The 22,601-nt window shown below is 37.8% G+C and overlaps 1 protein-coding gene across 8 annotated transcripts in view; it reads left to right on the forward strand.

The window, feature by feature from the left end:
• Positions 1-22,601, forward strand: part of ZNF385B (zinc finger protein 385B) — a 164,513-nt gene that overhangs the window by 62,969 nt on the left and 78,943 nt on the right. The window contains exon 1 of one of the 8 annotated variants that reach the window (XM_069020513.1): positions 14,388-14,408. The exons of 6 other annotated variants lie outside the window; for them this stretch is intronic. The gene's annotated coding sequence lies outside the window, so the exon portion shown is untranslated. Of the gene's footprint in view, positions 1-14,387; positions 14,409-15,035; positions 15,125-22,601 lie in introns of those variants that run through there. One more of the 8 variants, XM_069020511.1, reaches the window with a different exon arrangement.

Here is a 22,601-nt window from a genome sequence, read left to right on the forward strand (position 1 = left end):
AGGAGCACAGAACATCTGATGTTAAGTGGTATCACAGCAAGTTACAATACAAAAGCACTTTCTTGTCAATATTATATGAGAGAACCTGACAAATTATAGGGAGGGGGTCTTTTTTGTTTCCCCTCATGTCTCAGCATCTGAAGACATGAAATTATTTCATATTCACCTTTCCAAACCCCGATATTATATAATAATTTTATTTGAATACAGAAACGGATTTCCTCTGTAACTTTCGCACTGCAGCTTCAGGGAATACATGGAGCGATGCAGGTATTTAAAAAGCCTCTTAACTGAATCGTTCTTGGAACTTCTATATCTTGAGTATTTAAAGTCACAGTATTTTGAGTTGTGATCATTTAGTAATAAGAACAATGGCTTTTCCAGCTCTCAGAATTCTCTACAAGGAATGAACTCATTTCACATAGTCTACAGGGATTTTGGCGAGTGGCTGTTAGCAGCATAGATGGCTGCTTTTCTTTATAGATTGATTTCATGAGTATAGATTTAGTGAGGTTTCTTAATTTTAGTTTTATGCTCTAGAATTGTATATATAGATCTGTCTATTGCTAGAGAAAGATGTTGATCTTTGGACTGTGCTATGTATAGTGTCTGCAATCTGGAACTTGCTTAAACACTGCACAAGCAAAGTTGTGGAAATCATAGCATAATTACAATGGCTATTTTGAAAAGAAGTGCACAAGAGCTAAATTCTCTGATAGAATTGTGTTATGTTAATTTAACATTCTTTTGACACATTTTTGTCACTATATTGATTTTTTTTTTTAAATGTCTTTTGGTATCATCAGCTTAGATGTGCATACTCATAACCTTTATCAAACACAGTCTTGCAAAACTGGTTAATCACAGTATCAGAGAACAGCCCAGGTTGGAAGGGACCTTTGAGAGACCATCTGAGTCAGGCTTTTCTGGGAAGGGGAGTCACGATGAGATTATCTGGCAGCTTGTTCACATCTTGAAATCTTCCAGCGATGAGGGTTCCCTCATGTTCCTGGGGAGGTTGCTGCAGTGAATTCTCATCTCACTGTAATTTTTTCTCATGTCAAGATGAAGCATCTCCCACATTGCTCACACCTTGTCTTCTCCATGTGGATCCTCATGGAGAAAGAGCCTCTATCCTCTTTGTGACTGTCCTTTAAGTACTGAAATTCTGTTATGAGTTCTCAACTAAGCCTTCTCTTTTCCAGGGAGAAAAGTCCAACTCCTTCAGTCTTTCTTCACAGGGCAGGTTCTCTGGCCCTTTGATCACCATTAATGGCCTTCTTTGGACCTCTCCACTCTGTTCACATCTTTCTTGGTTTGTAGGGACTAGAAGTGTACACAGTACTGTGGGTGCAGCCTGACAAGCACTGAGTAGACTGGGATGATGACATCTCTGTCTCTGTTTATAAAGCCCCTGTAGATTGAGGATTACGGATTAATTAAGATTGAACTTTTTTTTTTTTTTCATACTGAGATTTCAAAGTGACTGAAATGACCAGAGTTTAAACTGTTTTGCAATCTCTGTGTTTGGATTCACAGCCAGTTATGTCAGAGGTGGTTTCTATTTTATGCTGTTGGTTATATGTGAGTTGTTATTGATGGATGATGGCCATTTCTCTGTGAGGAAAAGTGAGGATATCTGTCTTCCTCAACAAGTAGATTTGAGGTTGCAAGATGTATTTTGGTGCTGGTCTTCATGTCACTCTGTTTCACATATGAAAATAGAAGGTTATATAAAGGGTTGTGACAAAGCTACTCTGGCTTTTCTTTGCATCTCAAGTTTCAGTCTAGATCCAAATCTGGCTCTGGTAAGAAACACTTGTCTCATTAGTCAGTTTTTCTCTTGTCAGAAGCCAGCAATGCTGACTGAAACAAATTAACGGGAACTGTTTGGGAGGGGTAGACAGAAGAGCGCTTGTTGTGCCTGACTTCAGAGATGTCCAAAACCAAAATACTGAGTTATCTTTTTGCCTATTTCTTAATGTGTAACTACTAATATTTCAGTTTGTTGCTGCCAATCTTTCATGTTTATTTACAATTATGGGAGAGAATTGCTTGGCTGAAGGTTCAGTTTATTTCCAAAGACAGCAGAAATTTTCTGTAAGGGTCCTTTTCTAGGTTCAGGAGGTACTCACCCCTTTCTTGTGATGTATTTGATAATGGCTGCCCTGTGCAGGTTAACCCCCTAAAGACAGAATATGCTTTGGTAGTCTGTATTCTTCAAATTGGTATTGAAGGATGTAAGGTCTTGGACTGTAGGATTTGATAGTGAGTTAATTGTACAGGCTTTTCCTTTCTGGGAGTTACCTTTTATATGAAACATATACTTCTTTCTAAAGCAGTTGTTTTCTCATACACAACATATAGTTAATGATTTGAGATGCCGGATTAAACACTCATTTACCTATATGTGTGGTGTTTTTTGAAGTCAAGTCAGTTTTACTCTTTCTCCAGCTTCCATCTCAGGAGCAGATTTTTTTAAAGAAAATTCTTAAAACTGTTATTTTATATCTAAAAAATATGAAATTGAGAAGAGGAAACCTAAGGTTAAGTTCTAAGTTCAGCCATTTTTGTTCATTTTCTACTAAGTCTGCTAAACCACTGTGCATCCACTAAATCTTCCTCTGAAATCAGTGAAATGAAAGAAGATACCTGACATGCTCAGTAGACCAATGGGCATGAAGGCTTAGAATTATGTGCAATACAGAAATAGTAAGATAATATCATTATTAAATAAATGCAGATACATTGAAAGTGGGTGAGGTTGTTTTTTGTACTGCCCCTTCACTAAGTGAAGGCACTTGTTAAGGTACTTGTTTTAACCAGCAATATTGTAGTGCAGTCAGCAAACCCAAGCTACCCAGTTAATCTGTCCAGACAATATTTATATAATCAATTTATTATTTGTTTCTAAAGGAGACACAGAAGTGATCTTATTATAGTTTTAAATATACTGGTAGTCATTATGATGTAACTTATCTTTCCTTGGTGTGTAGTATGATTCTACAGCTGTAGAATCAATGAATCAAAATGAGCAGACTTCATAAACTGACTCATTTACAGAAAGTAGTCCTCTGCTCAATTCAATTAAAACTACTTTTTTAAACTTTCAGCGTTCTATTTAAGAACACAACTACTATGATTTTATTAAACTGGAAAATACTGAGTGATGTCCACCATGTTTTTTGCTGAGCCCAGCAGGCCAGACATAAATATGCAAAGTGAGGGATTCATGGGAATAATTTTGTACATTGGTAGAGAGAGCTGATAACAAAACTTTAGATGAAATGTTCATTTATCCAGAAGACTTTTTCAATGAGAGAGTCCTTATATGTTTAAAAGACAAAGTAAATTGTGTCTATTTTCCATTAAATTTAAGTGCTGTTAGGTGCCAAAATGTTCTGTGGCTAAAGGAGATGCTGTCTGTACTGCATAGTCCATCTCATTCAGCTGTTTTTAGTTCATCTGGTCCTGGATGTTTGTTCTTCATGTTTCATTGTGTGCCAATGCACAGAGCTTCCCCAGTGAACTGGCTTGCTCAACAAAAGCTGTCTCACAGAGTCACTTACAAGCAGGGCACATGTAAGCCTCATTCATTCTAGTAGGTCGTGCCTGTATTTTTGGGGGAAACCAGCTTATCAGGGCAGCCTAAATTAGAACTGTATGAGCAGGTGTGATTGCAACTGTGGTTCTGTACCATTCATTTAATGAGAGCATAGGTTGTGATTTCTTTTAATTCAGACTTAAACTGAGGTGAAGCTAAAGAATTGCAGAAAGACAGCTGGCCTAGTTTTCCAAGGACACAGTAACTGCAGTTTCTTTTGGCTTCTGTGCAGTTTCAGAGGATCAGTGCTTTGGGAAACTGGGTTGAATGGCAGATAATAGTGAAATAGCCCTCAGGAATAATCATCATATTAGGGAAAGCTTAGTCAAATGGCTTTATGCTTTGATATTTTTATTTAGTTAATAATAATGTTGAAATAACCTAGATTGAATAAGATTTTTAAATTAAAAAACGCATATGCATGTATTAAAAATAATTTTGCAATGCTTATCTGTTTTCTGTATGACATTTAAAAGCTCAGTTATGTTTTTATGGGAATAAATCTGCATCCTGTCATGCATTGCAGTATGTTGGTACTTTGCCAAAAGGGTGGCAGACTGACTGCAGTGCTGTGAATCTGTTGAAGTCCAAACAAACTTGTTTCAAGAAAATCAGAGAAAATACATGCCAATCTGATTGAGCAAATCCAAATTACTTCAGTCTGTGATTAATTAAATTAGGTTGCTTCAAAATTCATAACAGGTACCTGGAATGACCTTACTTAATGCTATCATTTCTTTAAATGTCTCCAGAGAACTTGGATTAGCTGACTGAGAGCCCCCTTAAAGAAAGGATGTCTTGTGTGAGCATGTTGTCACAAAGGGATAGAACAGGTACATCTCAGATGCCCTGAAGGAAATACATACCCAAATGCACGTGAAAAAAGGCAGCTGAGGTATCAAGGGAGAACCTTAGAGGTTAAAATTTCAAGATTGGTATTTTATCCAGATTGAGAAAGGGAGGATGTCATGTATACCATGCAAATATAACCTGTACAGAATGCTTGTAAAATATAACAGGATTCAGAGTTAATGTTTCAGGATGAAGTAGTTCCTCTAAAATGTTGCTGTGATTTTTGAGCTGTAGTAACATAACCTACACAACTCCTGTGATGTTTTTAGAACTGTTAGCTTTGGAAGCTGCAGAGCAAACTGATGGAATTTTCCATCGAAATGGTATAGGTGGAGGTTTGACAGTGAAGCCACTACTGCAGTGCTGTTCCTGGAGCTGGGGTGGGTTGTTTCTCTTCTATCCAATGCCTGGAAATTTTCAGCCAAGATCCTGCATATCTTGCACTTGTTCATACACAGCTTTGGGAGCATATGCTTATGTTTATAGTAGATATATATATATATACTTATGGAGTTTCAGAAATGTTTGAACGACTGTGTGCATCTGTGAACCTGCAAACCTGTGGGGATGGATTTCAACAGGTGTAAATCTACTACTAATTCTGATGTGTCTGAACACACACCATCTCTGCAAAGCCCATGTACACAATTCGATGACTTTGTAGAAAAAGAAGGCTGTCTGCCAAGAAAAATTAACCCCGTGTCTTGTGTCAGTTAAGCAGTTTAAATGACTTTCACACCTAAGGCTGAAGTAAAAATGAGCTACTGCATGTCACCATGCTCTGAGAGACTGGTCTCCTTGTTGAGTAACAACATCCATCTGCTTCAGAAAAAATTTACTATAGCAGACTGTGTCCTACTACATGAATGCAGCTGCCTGACCACAGAAACAATCCTCCCAGTGCAGCGCAGAGCCCTTGGTCAGCATCTCACTTGCATCTTCCGTGTCCAAAATAACCCTGGCATGGTTGTTTGTGCTGGGTGGTTCCATTCTGTCAGCTTTCTCCCTTTCCATGGTCTGCAGTGTAGTTGTGCTGATGCAAGAGTGTATTTTCTTTTCAGCTGGCTCTGCCATTGATCTGATGTTTTGCAGATATACTGAAACCCAGACTCCAGGATGCGGTATTATGCAATCCTGGGGGTAGGGGGAAAAAAGGGAATTAAAAAAAAAATGATGTCCAACCAACAACAATGAAAAAAACCCAAAAACCTAAAAAACCACCCCAAAACCAGCAAAAACCAAAACAAACAAACAAACAAAAAAACACCGAAAAAAACCAGCTGCTAACTCAAGCAGCACTGGAAAGGAAAAGGATTTAGTATACAAGAAGAGAAAAGAGAGGTCAGTGTGATCATAGTTATGCACAGTGGGGTGTGAATTTAAGTAGAGAAAGGATAGATGGAAAGACCAAGAAAAGGAAAATGGAGAGGAAGTGCAAACAGAGGAAAGACTGAAGGGAGTTTGGGAAATGTGCAATTCCTCCCCAGCTTGAAGAGGCTGTGTGGGAGAAGATTGGAGCCAATACACAGTCCACAGAACAGATATCTCACTTCACATTTACAGAGTATGGGTAGAAATCGAGTTTCTTGGATTGTTCCAGTTAAGCAGCTCAGCCCCTGAAGGCAGGAGACTTTCCTCAGCCTCTGTTTTATGACTCTGGATGAGCACAAATTCTCAGAGAGTCATACTGTGTCATACCTGCACCCAGTTGAAACACCTGCCTTACAATTAGGCTGTACAGTCTTCAGCCCTGCATTTTATCAGAAGTGATTTCATCTGTAGAAACTTCCTGTTGTGTCCTTCCATTAAACAAGAATGTCAATTTAGGAGGGAGGTGGTAAGTTAAAATCAGAACAGAAAGAGTAACTGACATCTTGGATAAGTCTTCCAATAAGATCCCTTAATTAGTGAGCCTGTGAGTCCTGAATGCTGTTTTTGATATGGTTTAGTTTCTTTTTCTGTTTTTTCTTGCATCAGGATGCTATGCTTTTCATAACAAAAAACTCAGATGGTAATTTGAAGTCAGTTTGAGCTGTCAACTCATGTTATAATATTCCTGGATGTATTGTTTATTTCTTATACCTTCATTCTCTCAGTAAAACTGTCTTGGTGCTTCTTGCCTGTGTTGAAACTTTTTGGATATTAGTCCCTGAAAAAAAAATGTATTGTTTGTTGGGAAAGTTGAGGGATTTTTTGTTTGCTTATTTGTTTTGTGGGGTTTTTTGATGCATCTGTGTGAAGCAGATATTCAAACAGAATTTACTTCATTAAAGTACAAGACACCAGCAAGAGCTGATAGTTTTTAATAGTCCTTTCATATGTATTTCGAGAATATGCTTATGCTTGCCATGAGACATAGGCCTTATGCATAATCTGGGGCTGAGTGAAATATTGCTTTTTTGTGTTCTCCTGGAGCCAAGCTTAATGAGGGCTGAATGACAGGAAAAGGAAGAGCTGTAATATATATATGACTGGATGTGCAGATGTCTTGGTGGGGGTTAAGATTTAAGAGTTCAAAAGAATACAGTTGCTTGCCTATGCTTTGAATGTGTCAGTATGTACCACAATTCACTGTAATTAACTTGATGAGGGGAAAAGACTGAGGAGAGTAATTGAACTCCTTTGATTCAGTACTTTCCTGTTCTGAGATGTTTCTGGAAAGCCCTGGGAGTTTGTCGTGTCTTGTGAAATTTACCTACTGAGAAAGGGATTTAACTGTTACTCACTGGACATGTGCTTGACCACGTCTTCTGCCTGTTCTTTGTGCCTGTACAGTAGGATCTGGTTGTTCTACCTCACCTTAACTTCTGTTTTCCTCCTTCAAACTGGGATGATTCTTAGGGATTGTATTAAGTGCAGTGTATTAAAATACAGCTCAAGCATGGCCAGCGGATTTCCCACCACGTTTGAAGGGCATTGGTATTCTCCTGACAAAGTTGCCTCACCTTGGCTTTTGAGCCCTGCTTTGAATTTTAGAAGTTAAGTATGGGTGATTTGGCACTACCTATGCTTAATAAAATAAAGGATTACTGATCCTTTATTACAAGAGATAGGGAGGGTAGCTGGTTTTTGTTGAATAAAGGTCCTTTCTTTTACATACTAACCATTGGCTTAAGTTAATATCTCTGGAGTATGCTTCTAGTTCATTAGTGTGATATTCCACACATCATTATAAATTCATTGAAATAGTCATGATATTCATTATATCTGAGATCATAACAGTAGCATTTTTCTGCTGAAAACATACGTGAAAATATTTGGTGAACAAAGTGAGAATTAAGAATCATGATGGGGTAGTATGATAAAAACAAGGTCAAACCTTAGCTACTAGGTTTTGTCTTTTTCTTAATTCTTACGTTATTACCAGATATTGCCCATTTTTTTTCTAAACTGCCCTTGTGTGAAAATTTGCTGTAACAATTCTGTATGTGACTAGTATATGGTGCACTGAAAAGAAAACTTTGAGAACAGGAACAACAAGCTGAAAGAGTTGCTTGTGCGTGAAAAGCAAAGGGCAAAACCTAAAGGATCCAGGCATGGCTATGCAGAGAAGCCTTTTATGAATTTGACAGTAGGGTGCTATTGCTGTTTGGCACTTAGTTCTACAGAACTCCAAACTGCTAAATTTTGGACTTCTTGGAAGGATGATTTTTGTCAGTGCTCAGTCTGAAAATAAAGCACATCTACATATACTGTCCATTTCTCTTCAATCACATCCTGACAGTACAATTCTCCAGGTTTCTAATCAGCCAAAATACAAGCATGTCATATTCCATTCTGCTAGGGGGAGTTGCCTGTATCAAAGCAGTGTGTGGGGGAGAGTGTGGACATAGATTCTAAGTGAAAACAACATGCTTTGTAGAGATGTTTTTAGATTCTGGGTGGTTTTTGTTTGTTATTAAAACTTGTTAGCTGAGATAAGTAAAATATTAAAAGTGCTCAAAATGTCACTTCTCCAGCCTCCAGATAAAAGAGAAAAAATACAGAGGGAAGAATTTAAAGTATGAGCTTTGGTTTAAAAGGAAAAAAAAGCCACCACCTGAGCATCTTGGCAGTTGAGCTATTCAGTGTCAGCTTTTCTTTCTTTGACTAGACAGGAGCTGCTTGTGAATGACACCTGAGTGCATTTGGCCTCAGATAACCTCTTGTAGGCCTTTCCTTTCTTATTGCTCTGTGGTTCTAGTGTGCATACTTTTGTGCTCTCTTTTCTCTCTTCCCCTTGCTTAGATGTGTGGTGTGGGTGTGCCACTTGCAGTGAACATCATACCACTGTGTTATGGAAGGTCAGCATGTCACAGCTGCTTAGGAAAAAAATGCATTCATTTTTATATTTAATTCACCATTGTTCTTTGCCTGTTTTACTTTCATCTTAATGTTTTTGCTTTCTTTTCATCTCTTTTTCTGGTACAATAACATTAGCCCTTTCATTGCGTTCTTCTCACACATATTATACTGTCTTGAAACTTTCCTCCCACACCTTTCTCTTCTATATTCCACTTTCTCCTTTCTCTTCCAGCCACCTATCCTCACCCTTGTGACTTCATCTATAATGCAGTAGCTGCATGACCGCCTCAGACTGCTATTCCAAAAGGAATTGCTGTCTGTGGATGCTAAAGAGAAGGAGCAGAGGAATTTTCCAGCTGCTGAAGCGTTTTTTGTGAAGTTTTCCTTTCTCATGCTTTAGCTGAGAAACAGTGGAAGAAGTTCTGTAGACTCACACCTGCATGGACTTGTTTTGGTTCACTGGGAAAAATACTTTGGAAATGGGTGTTATGCCATTCAGCCAATCCCTCTGGGAGGTGAATGGTCAAGCATCCAATGGTTTTATGCCACCCTTGTGAACAAAGCTATATAAGCTGAATTATATAATTAAATATAGCCATTTCTGGCCTTTGAACCCGATCCTGGATCCGTGTCGTTCTTTGTGCCGTCTTGGTCCTACAGCGACAGCTGCTGTTCTGCTTTCCTTCCCACCCACAGCACCTCTGTTGTGCTTGCACAAGTGTGCATGCCCTCAATACCCGGAGTCCATCATGCTCATAATGTGAAGAGCATTCTGTGCTGTTATGGATCTCTGAAGAGGCCTTCTCAGACAAAAAAGGTCAGGGCATCTCCAAAATCTTGAGACGGTGGCTCAGTCACGTAGATGGGAGTTAGCATTGTTTAAAGCGAGGGGAAGAGAAAACTCTAGTTAACACTGTGATGGTTTGTGCTTGGAGATCCCATTTTAGATGTGAGCTAGAGGGCAGGCTGACACATTAAATCTGAGATTAGTGCATCCTTCCTCTGAAACCAAGGTCTGGTTTTCTGTGAGACAGGGTGTTATATGCTGTTAAGAGGGAAATGGAAAGGAGCTATGGCACGTTAAACTAGATAAATGGTTAAAACTAGTGCATTGTAATGGTTTTAGCAAGGAACTATCAAACATTGCCAAAAAAAGACACTGCAGTCATTGAGCAAGTGGTGGGTGTGAGGGAGCTATGCCCCAGTTTGGGGGAGTTACAGTCCCTGCTGTTTTGTCTTTCTATAATGCATAAACCTACTACATGCTTATGGAAGGTGTAAGACACTTCTGCAGTTAACAGTGAAATTAAAAATAATCCTTCAGTCATCACAGAAAATGCTATTATTAATATTACTATCAGCATGAGAGAACAGAGTATTTATTGAGAATACTGGTCATCTTGTGAAGTCATCAGAGTCTATATAAAACCCACATAAAATTTCACAGAAGTTTGGTGTTACCAATCCCAATGTGCAGTGAGAATGAGTCACATCTTCCAAGATTTGCTTAAAAATCAGAGAGCTTTATTTTTAATTTGGTTTGATTTTTATTTGCCTTTTTATGTCAAAGCTGATTCATTTTTTCCACTGCTAGCAATGCCCACCCTTTTTTTTTTTTTTTTTTTTTTCTTTTTTTTTTAAGAAAGGGACTTTTAACAAGAGTACCAAATATTTTGGGACATGTAACAAAATTATGTAATTGCTGCCAACTCATGTTAGCAGGTAATTATAAAAGTAATCCCCCTTTAGTGGAAGGGAGCTTTAGTGGAAGGGAGGAGTAGGAGGTTGTAGAATAAAATTAAGTTTAAGCTAAATTTTCATATGTGCTGTTTTGAGTAACCAACAGTCACATACTAGAGAAGAGTGTTGTCACTGGAACAATATACTTTATTCAGGACTGGGTAAAAATTTAATCTTGTCACAGAAATTCTGTCTAGTATTTCTAGAGACATGGAAATTTCTTCCAAGAAGTTTGCTTTTTAAAGTCATCTTTTACCTCTCTTCTCATTCCTTCGCTTTTGTAAAAAACAAATGAGAAGATTAAGTAAATCTTTATATATTTAACACAAAGCATTAAAGTGGAAGGATTATATACAGGATTTCTTCTGTAATCATCAGTTCTCAATGAGGAATTATGTAATGTAACTGCAAACTGCATGAGGTAGAAATCTGTTCCTAATAATCTGGGATGTTTTCTTTCTCTCTCTCGTAATTTTTAAATTTTATTGTTAATAAAACTCTTTCTATCAAGTATCCTTACTAGGATGTGCTTGAAAAAATTCTTTTGAAGCGTCACAAATTCTTTGCAGACCCCAGCTGATGTGTACTGGCACAGCACGTCCCAAAGTGAGGGGCTGCAGATTAGAGAGGATCCTCTTGGTTTGAAATTTTTGATTTGAGTCCCAGCTTTGAGATTATGTGCCTTTTGCCTCTATAATATGAAGAGGGATATTTTTCCTCTTCATAGCAAAGGTTAATTTTAATTTTGGGCAAATAGTATCTGTGGTCAATTTTACTGAGCAGTAGGTACTTGCCATAGTGGCAGCAGCATTCTGAATGTTTTTATTGCATGTCCAGTTTGGTCTTGGTGACTTTTGGGCTAAATAAAAAGTCCCAAACCAGCTCCCTGTTTGTATTTCTTTAAAAGAAGTCTTTTGTATCAGAGCAGACAAATTCAGCTGTAATGAAATTAAGCATTATAGAAAGATGGGATGTTTACTTTTGCAAAACTTGCCTACTGTTTAGATTTTCCTCGATGCTCTGTATTAGTTCTGTACGGAGTTCTCCTGGTGAAAGGTAACTATTTTAAAACCAATTGCAGTACATATATACTAAAATATGTCAACTTTAAAAATTTTACAGAAGTGACTACTTTCTCTTTTTTTTATGGTTTTGTTACCTCAAATTAAGGTGGCACCAGCTGCTGCCTGTCTGCATCACTTGTGCATTGCCTGAAGAGGTATCATTCACCAATGGGAGTGAAGTAAAGGGTCTCAGCAGCTCAGTGGGGCAAGGCATATTTCTCAGCAGCACAAGCTCAAACCCTACTCAAGGCTTGCACCAAGTCAAAAAGGAGCTTGTGAGAACATTCTTTTAGCTATATCTATTGTGCAGAACTTTCTATTCTGCTGAACTAACTGCAGAAGAGAAACATGCTTCTGGGTAAGTAATTCCATGTGGAGGTTGAAATCTGTCTTTCAAGCAGCTGCATAATAGAGCGCTGTATGCTTGCTCCAGCTGTATGGAAGGAGAAATGCAGGCACTGTTTAGCTGATTTATTTTTAATAGCAATCCATTAGTGAAAGCTGTACTTATTTACTGCAGTTTAGGAACAGAGTAGTCAAATTTGGAAATATAAGCACTGGGGGTGACTGGGATCTATTTTTTTTAGATACTTTTTATCTTTGGGTAAACTGTGTCAAAGAAATACAAATGCCAAAATCAGCATTTGAACTTTTTTTCTCCAGTTTAGATGGTAATCATGACATTTTCTGAAGGAAGGCTCTAAATGAAAATTTTTGTTAGCAAGTCCATTGGAAGTACGTATTTCTTAAGTAATGAAAATAAAATTTTCTTATTTGTGAGCCTACTGACGGTTCACTGTAAAAAAATTAATGTTTAATTATTGCATGTCTTTAATTCTCTTTTATCATTATGCTGCTAAAACTTGTTGACTAACATTATTTTTATAATAGTTTTAATAAGCACAACTAGTAGTAACATTTGAAACAGGGAATGCCTTCATGTGTATTTTAAAGAACAACTTGAAATTATTAAATTTCAGAGTTGTTAATGTGTTGCAGATTATACAGTATTGCTTAACTGCAGTGTTCAAATGTGCATGATGCATTCAAAAAGTTCCTCTTAGGATGCCTTGGTAGGTCAAAAACATAAATGCTCTCTTCTGTCCTCAAAGTCCTGTTTATAGTTAGATGATCAGCTTGTAGAAAACACCTTTAATGTTTTTGGGGTTTTTTTTTAATACAAGGCAACCTTGGCTGGGGAATGTCATTGGTAGGTTTTTAAGCTGTTGAAATAAATAGTATCAGAATGCTCATTTTCTGTGATTTGAATGTTTAAATTACTTTTTGTCCTGTGTAAGGATGATCATCTTTGATATGTGGTAAGTTACATCTCGTAGTATTCCATTGCTTTTAAAACTACTACTTAAATTTCTCTCTTTTTTTTTTTACCTAAACTGCTGCGTGATCATTGACCATAATGTTTTGTTACTGACACCTTATTTAACTTTCTAAAGACAAGAAAATGGCATGGAGAGGTGTTTTTGTGAGGCAGAATTTAAGATTAGTGCAGAATTTAGTTTAGTCTGGTTGAATTGATGAGATTTCAGCAAATTAGGTTGCATGTTTGTATGTGCTTCAGGACTGTTAATACAGCTACTTCATAAGCATTTATCCCTTGTCCTTTTTATCTCCATATATGTGTCTATGACCTCGTTTCTATGTTTTGTTTGATGAGCATAGTTTTATACCTTGGGTGCTGGATTCTTTTTTGTAGGGAATGGCTTTCTGGTTCTTTAGACCTTTGCTTCTTTGTAATTTTGTGTGTTCAGATACAGTCACAATAGTAATTTGCTGTGTTGCACAGAAATACATGTTGTAGCAGATTTAACAGAGAAACCTGAGAGAAATCTAGTTGTTCCTGTTGTTAATTTACTTAAGTGCTGAAATCATTCAGCAATCACTGTTTAGAAATGTGTTTATCCTGTCTGAAATTGGAGCAACCCACATCTTCCATGCAGCCTCATGCTTTGTTAAACATCCCTAGACACAGTTTCCCTATGCTACCATTATCATGGTAATGTCTAGATTCCCATTTATCTTTGGCTTCCCAGCATGGCTTATCTGAGAGCCCACAGAATGGGCCACTCTGCTGGGCAGTGCAGACAGCCCAAAAATCTTGGGCTGTTCCTGTCTCCTGGGAGACAAGGCATAGGCAATGGGCAGTCTGTGCTGGCCAGGCATCATCTGTCTGCAGCTTTGCCTAGCAGCTGGCAAGGCCAAAAATGGTTTGTCAGCTGAGAGAGAGAAGTGAGAGTCCAGAAACTGGCATCAAGCCTTTGGGGACAGTTGGACTGGGATGAAAGTAAAAGAGAAAATTCTGTCTACTCAAAAAGTGAAAAAAACCCCATGAAAACAAACAAACCAAAAAGAAAACTCCAATGAACAACAAATGAACAAACCAGCTACCAAAAAATCCTGGCTTTAACCCATCAAAACTACTTTATACAGAACATGCAGCTCTGTTACACCAAGAGAGAGAATCTTTTGAGATCTTTTGTTGAGAAGGGAAACCCAGTAAAACTTGGAAACTTGTGCACCGAATAAGATACGAATTTTGGCAAGAGCTGAGCAATGCAAATGCTGGCAGATGAGGGAAGACGTCTGACCCATTCTGGTAGTCAAGCACTATCTGGACCCTACTTTCAAGGAAGCAGGCACAGGAACTGAGTCACAGGACAAGAGGCAGCAGTGGGGGGCAGAAAGGGTCCTGGAAGGGAGGTGTTTGAACAGGACTTTGAACTATTGGGAGGTGTCTGAGTAAAGAAGGATAATCCATAAGTATAGAAGTAGTCTGCCCACACTTTCCCAATGATCTCTCCAAAAGATAGTAATTTAAAAAGGGAAAGGTGATACCAGCTTTACAGGTAAGCAAGAATTTCAGTAATGCAGCACTGGTAGTGAACATTGTGCAAATAAAATTTATGTCAAAAGTTTGCATTTAGATTGATGAATATCCCAGATGCATGTACAGATTTCTTGATTTTGCAAACAAATATTTGGATTTGTTCAGTACTTGAAAATTTGGCCTTTGAGGAGAAGATGTTTTTATGTGCTGTAATACTAAAATGCTTTGAGCAAATTTCAAAATTATATTCTGTGGCTGTAGAGAACATTGACATCTTTTGGAATGACTTATTCAAATATCCTTATGGTGATGGTGTATTCATATTTGAATAAATTCAGGAAAGATTCATCCAAAGCTGTTTCAATCCAGTACTGCTTTAAAGAAACAGGAAAATATAATCGTTTCATCACTTAAAGCTGCTTAAACCTTCAGGGGAAAAAGGGTTACTACTTAAATTTCAGATGAAAGGAGTGTTTTGTGAATTCATCTGTGTCATGTATTCATACCTGAATTAAAATGAGCCGTGATGTACTGCACTTTCTCAGGAACGTTACATAAACTTCCTTGTTCTAAAACATGCACACGTTTGAAATGTGCAAACAGAACTGAAAGAAACTTTGCAGTAGTTTCTCCACAAGCAGGAAGCCTAATATTTACACAACAATCAATAGAGTAAAGAACACAGAGACAAGCAGCACTCTCTCCTACAAAAGTTGGTTTAACTGGTAAAAGAAGGTAGGATATATCTGAACAACAACTTTCTTTTAGTTAGACTGGTTTGGTTGGGGATGGGTTTGGCTTGACTTCTGCAGAACCTTGTTGGCCATGGTTTGGAGCTGTGCAATTAAAACAAGGGATTGCTTTGTAGTATGTTATATTTGGCAGAGTTTTCTCCTGCTTTAATTTCTGGGTTTTTGATCAGGTCTTTTGATAGTGTTTTGGTGAGACTCTAATGAAGATTAGTTAAAGAAAAATCTGATCCTGATACAGCTTGCTTTGCAGAAAAAAGGAGTTTGTTTATGTATGATTAACTTATATATTTCGCTAATTCTTCGCTGTCATGTTTGTTTGTCCTGTGTGCCTTTAGGGAGAATTCTGTCCTCACTGTGGGTGGGAAGGTAAAGGGAGAACGCACTGACCTCAGTGCAAACCAGAAAGGGACAAGAAAGGACAGGGGACAGTATACTTTTATTTCTTGTTATTCTCTGATCTACAGGCCTAATATTATTATCTCACAATAAAAGTTGGCAATTTTCAATTCAAGCAAACAGTTGCTGAACCCAGGAAGTTATAAGAGGAAGCTAAACATGTCTTTGTACCTCTTGTTTTCAGTGTCCTTCCTGCAAGAACTCAGAAAAATCTTGTTTTTCCCTAAGTTCGGTGGGTAGGAACAATTGCTGGTTACATGTTCTACCTACAGAGAATAGTTGATGGAAAGACTTGCCTGTCCTCAAAGCCCTTGGAAGAGTTTGTCCATTGGAATGAGAGAAGGCAACTGGGGTATTGCAGGTGTGCTAAATTTTTTGGGTTTCAGAGTAGATACTTTGCTCTCTTACCTTGGCGGTGTTTTTCACTGCTGCAGTGGTTGTAGGACCAGGTGTGTGAAGGTGGTGGGTATGGAGTGAGCTTTAGAAGTAGCATGCTCCTTTCAGAGGCTGGTCAGAGTTTCTGGGAGGTTGTTGAAACCTCTCTTGAGGCAAAGGTGAGGATAGGGAAAGATGATTTTCAGCACTTCAGAAGGTACATCAATAAACCAAAGGTTAGGTGGACAGGCTTAGCAAATTCTTTCGTATACCAACAGTCAGTGAAAATATGAGAAATTCCCTCAAAATTCTAAGAATCCATTGCAGTGGACAGCATCAGATAATCTTAATTGGGTAATACCTATCAGTTTTAATTTGTTCAAGCTTATATGCACTCAAGTTACTTATGATAGCTGTTCTCAGAAGTGACTCAAAATTTAAAGCAATAACAGAAATTTGAATTAGGCAGGGAAAACTTCAGCTAATAGACTGACATAAGTTACTGAGAAATGTGGTCTTGCAATAAAATGTCATGTGCAAACCTCCTAATTAAATGTGTTGCCTGTTGTAGCAATACAAACCAGACAGTGAAGTTCAGCTTATACCATGAAACCAAATTTGATTTTGTAAGTCTTTGTGGTTGAAATCTCTGTTTTATTAGGTAATTTCATTAACAGCTATTACCAAAGAGAAATGTACCTCCGTCTTTCATGTTTCAAAGGGTAGTGTTCCCCAAAGAACTTTTATATACACCCTTCGGGCATAAATCCAGACCAGTGTGCGGTGTTCCCTGTTAAAGCAGATTCCTTCATTTGAAGAGGTAGGGACTGGTATGACAGTGATAAGTGCAGTTATCCACAAGGGATGAAGCAGCTCACCAGATCTCACCATGATTAACACGGAGTACTTCCTGTATGTTATTTTCAAAACCCACCTGTTGGCCATCCTGGATCTTCATGCCCACATAGAACTCCATTTTGCATTGCTTTCATTTTTAGCTCCCTGCTTGTATGGCTGTGCTTGTGTGGTACTCATATAAAAAGAGAGACTTTCAGAATGGAGGAAAGAAAACTGCTTTTTGAACTCTTCTCCTTTGTCACTCTACAACAATACATGAACTGTTAAATGTCAAGGCATTTGCCCAATGCAAAAGAATGCCCAAGTTTGTCCTGTATTTCTTGTTCTTGCTCAGTAAATCACTCAGCCATACTTTTCAGCATATTACACAAACCAACTACATTGCTTAACAACTTGGAATGGTGTCCTAAGCCTGTAGAATAGAACAGCTTGGAATGGTGTCCTAAGCCTGTAGAATAGCCTATTTTGATTGAATGAGAAAAGGCTGATATAAGTAAAACCCCAAAACAAAACGCTGCCCCCCCAAAATGCGAAACTTGTCATAGTTTTATAGTTTTGTTCAATATAAAGTAATAAACTGAATGATCACATAACCTTTTATATAATATATAAATTTAGAAATAGAACTACAAGTATTGCAGACTCTGGAGATATAAATTAGTTTTATGTTTCTTAAGATTACTTAGGAATACAGCCCTACGGTGTTATTAGGAAAGTAGTTCTTGCTGCCATGTATTAGGAGGCCTTCATGAAACTAAGGGGCAGAATACAGTAGTTACAGCAAGAGGCTGTCACATAAGTCAGCCACAGATCAGTTTTTCCTTTAAAAAGTGTTATATATTTATAAAATAACATCCAGTGATTACTTCAAAAAAGGGATGTGGAAAGTACGGTTTAGTCTACATTCCTTGGCTTTTTTAGGTGGTGGGTTGGTTTGCCTTTTTTTTTTTTTTTGGTAGCTTCAGGGTTTTTAGGTTTACCTCAGGGTAGATACCAAATTTGAAGAATTCTGAAAAGGTGGCTATTTCTTCGTAGTGTTTGTCAATAATTCCAGGCCTGATATTAGGTTGATTCATCTGTTTTATTTCCAGTGCAAAAATGAATCAGTTTTTTGATATTAACAACTGCTTTTCCATAACTTGAGATACCGTATATTAAAGTCTGTCACCATGTTGTGGTGGCACAGCTTAAAGAGGTAGAAATGTCAATAACAGGTCCAAAAAGTAGCTCTGAAATGGTCTTTGAAAACTTAGCAGCAACTTTGTGAAGTGACAAGTAGTAGCACAGCAAAACAAGAAAGCACGTGAAAAGAGAGTAATTCAAAATGTTAAAAGCTTTTGAAAAGATTGAGGAATAAGAACAGACTCAATCCTATGGTTTAACTGAAAAAGTAAGTATATTCTTTTATGATTTTGATAGCAATGAAAGAGTAGCTGTTCAGTCAGTAAAAGATGTAGGGAATACTGGCAGGTGAGGGAGTAGGGTGTCCACCTCTCGTTCCCGTTCTTTTTATAGTTTATGGTATGGGCTGAGCTATAAAGCTGAATGACCAGGTTTTGGAAGGTTCCCTGTGAATGTTGTCCTTTACCTTTATCTTGTAATGCTGGTTTTATTGGAAGCTTTGCTTCTTGCTGCAGTGGAATGAGGAGCTGGCCTCTGAAGCGGTATGTTGTATTTCTGACACGCTTTAAAACGAAAGGCTGACCACCATCCCCACTGCTTATCAGCTGCTTAATGTGCTGCAGGTCACACTCTCACAGGGTTCATGTCAGCTTAAAGTGTCATGTCTGGCTTGCTCAATGTTTATTTTTTACTCGTGTGATTCCTCTGAGGCTAGCAGAATTAATCTAATGGACAAGAGCATATGTGAGAATAGAAATAGGATCAGCAATCCACAAAATCTGGTCTTCATCCAATTTAAATGAAAGATAAGTAAATTCTTAAAAGGAGGGGTATTTTAATTTTAGTTTTGCATCTTGAGTGCAAAGGATTCCATGGGGAGTGATGTACCTTTCTGATTAAGTACAACTGTAGCTGTAGAACAAAATTAATCAGTTTTTCACTGAGCATACTCAATAGTAAGGAATATACTTCAAGATCAGCAGTGTTAGGGGCTACATAATTACTCTGTGGCTCTGTGCTCTTTAAATTTTAAAATTATGGTAATTATCACATTTTAAATACATTTTATAAGTTTTAATGTTAAAAATACAGTTGAAATACAAGTGAAACTGATATTGAAATGCTTGAAAATAGGCTGCACTCACTAATTTCATTACTTTCTGGTCTTCCTTTAAAAGTCCTAAGATATTTGGTTTTCCTGCATTTCCCATGGGTCGCTTTCCTTTTGCTTTATTGAATAGATTGCTTTGGATATTGGTTTTCCCAATATTAAGCTTTTGAAATACCATTCATTTCTTCCATCTCGTCATTCCTTATTATAGCCACAGTGTATCAAACTAAGGGACACTCTTTGCTTACAGTATTTATGCCTCAAACATTTGTGGTGCACTGAGGGGTTCAGATAGTAATTTCCTTTTACATTAATCCTGGTGTTAGAGGTAGGAGTGATGTTCTCTGGTTGCACTGAACAGTCTTAATAACCTCATTAAAATATTTATTTTAAAATCGTCTATTTCAAGTCAACTCACAGATACCTTTTGAACAATGCTTCCCCTGCAGTGGAGTTAGTCACTGGTTGTGTCCTGGTCACCAGGATCATAAAGGTGACACTGGTTATTCTGCCATTTGGGTGTTGCTGTTCCCCTGTGTGCAGTAGCTTTGGAGCTACTTTTAGTGGCATTCTCTGTGCCTATGTGGTGCTTTGAAACATGCTTCATTGCATGAGAGGTCTTTAAGCCAAATGCTTAGTTCTAGCAGCTGTAAATGGTATCACTTTACTGTTTAAGCAGTCTGCTCTTGGGACATTAAGAGCACTATCATTTTACTTTTTGAGTCCCTGTTCAAGTTTGGCCATTGAGAAATAGTATCAAATAATGAAGGGGATGGGATCCTATTACAGCTTAATCATAGTGGAACAGCAAGCAAACAAAAACAGCTAAATAACCCATTTCTTTTTACAGGATTCCAGTTATATTAAAGACTTCCTATACTGTGGTGTGCTACTTAAGAACTAGTGATAGTCTTAATGTTTCAAAGATACATTACCAGGATTGGAGTAGCATTATGAGTTAAAAGGAATGAGCAGCTTTTGTGAGCTGGGAGAGTGAGCTGATTACAGAAAAACTAACCACCAAAGACAAATTAAAACTTTCTAATACTTGGTCTAAATAGAAAAGATTCATCCAGATACATTTAACATTGAGTCTGCAAACCAATAGATTTTTTTGCTCCTAGTTGGAGGGCTAGTTTTAAGATTTGGGAAATCCTTCTGTTACAGCTGTCTGAGCAGTACTTTGAGATGTAGTTATGCAAATCTAACAAAAATTAGGATCTCAGTACTATCTTTGCTTTTTAAAATTAAACAAAGGAAATGCTTCTCCTTGAAAGATAGGAATTGCTTCTCGTAAATCCAAACATCAGGAACTGAAATGCTAGATCCTTAGAGCAAGGAAAGTGTAAGAAATATTAAGAAGCATAACAAAGTTTCTACAAAGTCAGTATTTTGTATCCAATTGTGAGTCATTCGGTACTTAAAAGTTATGTAATACTGTCAATTATGAATACAAATCCAGGGGAAATTTTAAGGCCTTTCATCAAAATTTTAAAACCATGATACCCTAAGGATTAATTCCCTAAGGAAATATGAACATAAATAATGATGTGTCTGCTACTGACCTCTGAGAAAATATAAAAACTCCAATTAAATTGCATCTGGAATGATTGTTCTCACCAAAAGGATCAAAAAGATGAAAGATGGACTTTGTAGAAGGGCAGCAAGGTTTCTTAATTTGAGCTATTGCAAGGGCATTGCATGGTGGCTGTGGCAGCTTTTCCATGCTCTGCCCAGGGCCCTTGCTCCCAGCAGCACTGCAGCTTCTCTCTGCCAGACTTCTTGAGGGAAAGTCTTCCCACTTCTGTGCCTTCACACCAAGGAAGTCACCTTCTCACAGACTAGTCCAGCAAGGAACTTCTTAGGTAATACAGCAAGACAGCAGTTAAATCTCTGCTTTTAGTGGTTGTTACTAGAAGTTGTTGGATGATCTGTGGGGGTGTTTGCCAGTTTCTGCATCATTTTTTGTTTTCATTATTTGATTTGGTACCTTTTAAAACCTTATGTATTTGACCTCTATTTACTGTTTGTCTTAAATGTTGTTCTCCCTCTGCACTTGTGTAGTCTGAGAGCCCTACTCCTTCACCCCAGTTTATCCAGATTGTTCTTTATTTAAACTATTTAAAATAGACATATAGGAGCCGAAATACTAAGCAAGCTGGTAGCACTGCAAGTCAAGAGTTTATAGTCATTTCAATCATGTGAAAGATAGATTCAAACTTTGTCTGAAAAAGTTATATGTTTGGTTTTTCTCAGGTTTCCCTAAATAAATTAAGCTATGCTTCAGATAGATGCTAGTAGAGTATACCCCACAACGATTTTGTGTGAATAGCTACTAAGTTTTAAATACACACCCTTTTACATGCCTCGTATGTTATGAATGTATGTTAATCTTCAAATGCAACTTATCCTTGACATTATCAGTTTCTTGCTTTACTTCTTTTTGAGTTCCATCTGGAATTTTTTTCATTGAACAATCTTTTCCAAAAGTCTTTCCCCTATAAAATAGCCTTTCCACATAACCCTTTAAATTGAAACCTTTTATTTCCTGTTCCATCACACATTTCTTTAAAGTGTGTTTCAGGGAAGATTTTTTTTGCTCCCAAGGTGAGAGCAATTCCAAACATATTTGATAAAAATACCACTGAGGCTGAGTCTGCGGCTGCCACTTAACTTGTTTCATTTTCCATTGGAGTTTTACCTCATTTCATGGTGTGTGGACTTCTTTCCCTTCCATTCAGGCTTGACTGTGGGGGCATAAGGATCAGAAATGTCATTGTGGTTTATTATTATTATTATTATTATTATTATTATTATTATTATTATTATTATTATTTTCATCATCATGGGAGGTAGTGGAGTCACCTTCCCTGGAGGTGTTTAAGAAAAGACTGCATGTGGCACTTAGTGCCATGGTCTAGTTGACAAGGTGGTGTTTGGTCATAGGTTGGACTTAATGATCTCAAAGGTCTTTTCCAACCTAGTTAATTCTGTGATTATTATTATCATTACTGTTAATATTTGTCTTTTCCCTTCACTTCTCCCTTTCAGAGAGGTGTGGAATTGGACTTAGCAATCTGTCAGCAGTGATGTGCATTTTTCTGTTTGTAGCTGGAGCTGTGTGTTGGCTCAGACTCAGAATCTGGGAGTTGCTGCTGTGTGGGTGGGGTGGTGCCCCCGTCTCAGCCTCCTGCTGCCCCTGATGGATGCTCTTCAGTGGGTGCATTGTGTGCTGTTGTCGGGCATCCCTATCACAGGGGGCTGCTGCCTCTCTCCTTCATGAGAGGAGAGCACTTTCTCTTTTTGAAATGAGCTCTTGTCTTGCTGGGCATCTGCCCGGGTGACTTGTCTAAGCTGTGCAATCTCTGTGTGACTGAATAAGCCTAGAGCAGGAACTGCTGAGGCAAAGCTGAGGTTGGACTAATGAAACTCCTGAGAGTGGGCAAGGAGCTTATTTGAAGTATTGTCTTGCCCTCTTTTTGATTAAGTTCCTTTTTTTAATCCCACTCCTTTTGTTTGTTGTTGTGATTGTTTGCATCATGTCCCTTAGGCCCTAGATGAGTGATGTTTGAGATGTAGAATTGTATCTTCTTCTCCC

This window comes from Aphelocoma coerulescens, chromosome 7 (genome assembly GCF_041296385.1).
Source record: "Aphelocoma coerulescens isolate FSJ_1873_10779 chromosome 7, UR_Acoe_1.0, whole genome shotgun sequence".
NCBI lineage: Eukaryota > Metazoa > Chordata > Aves > Passeriformes > Corvidae > Aphelocoma > Aphelocoma coerulescens.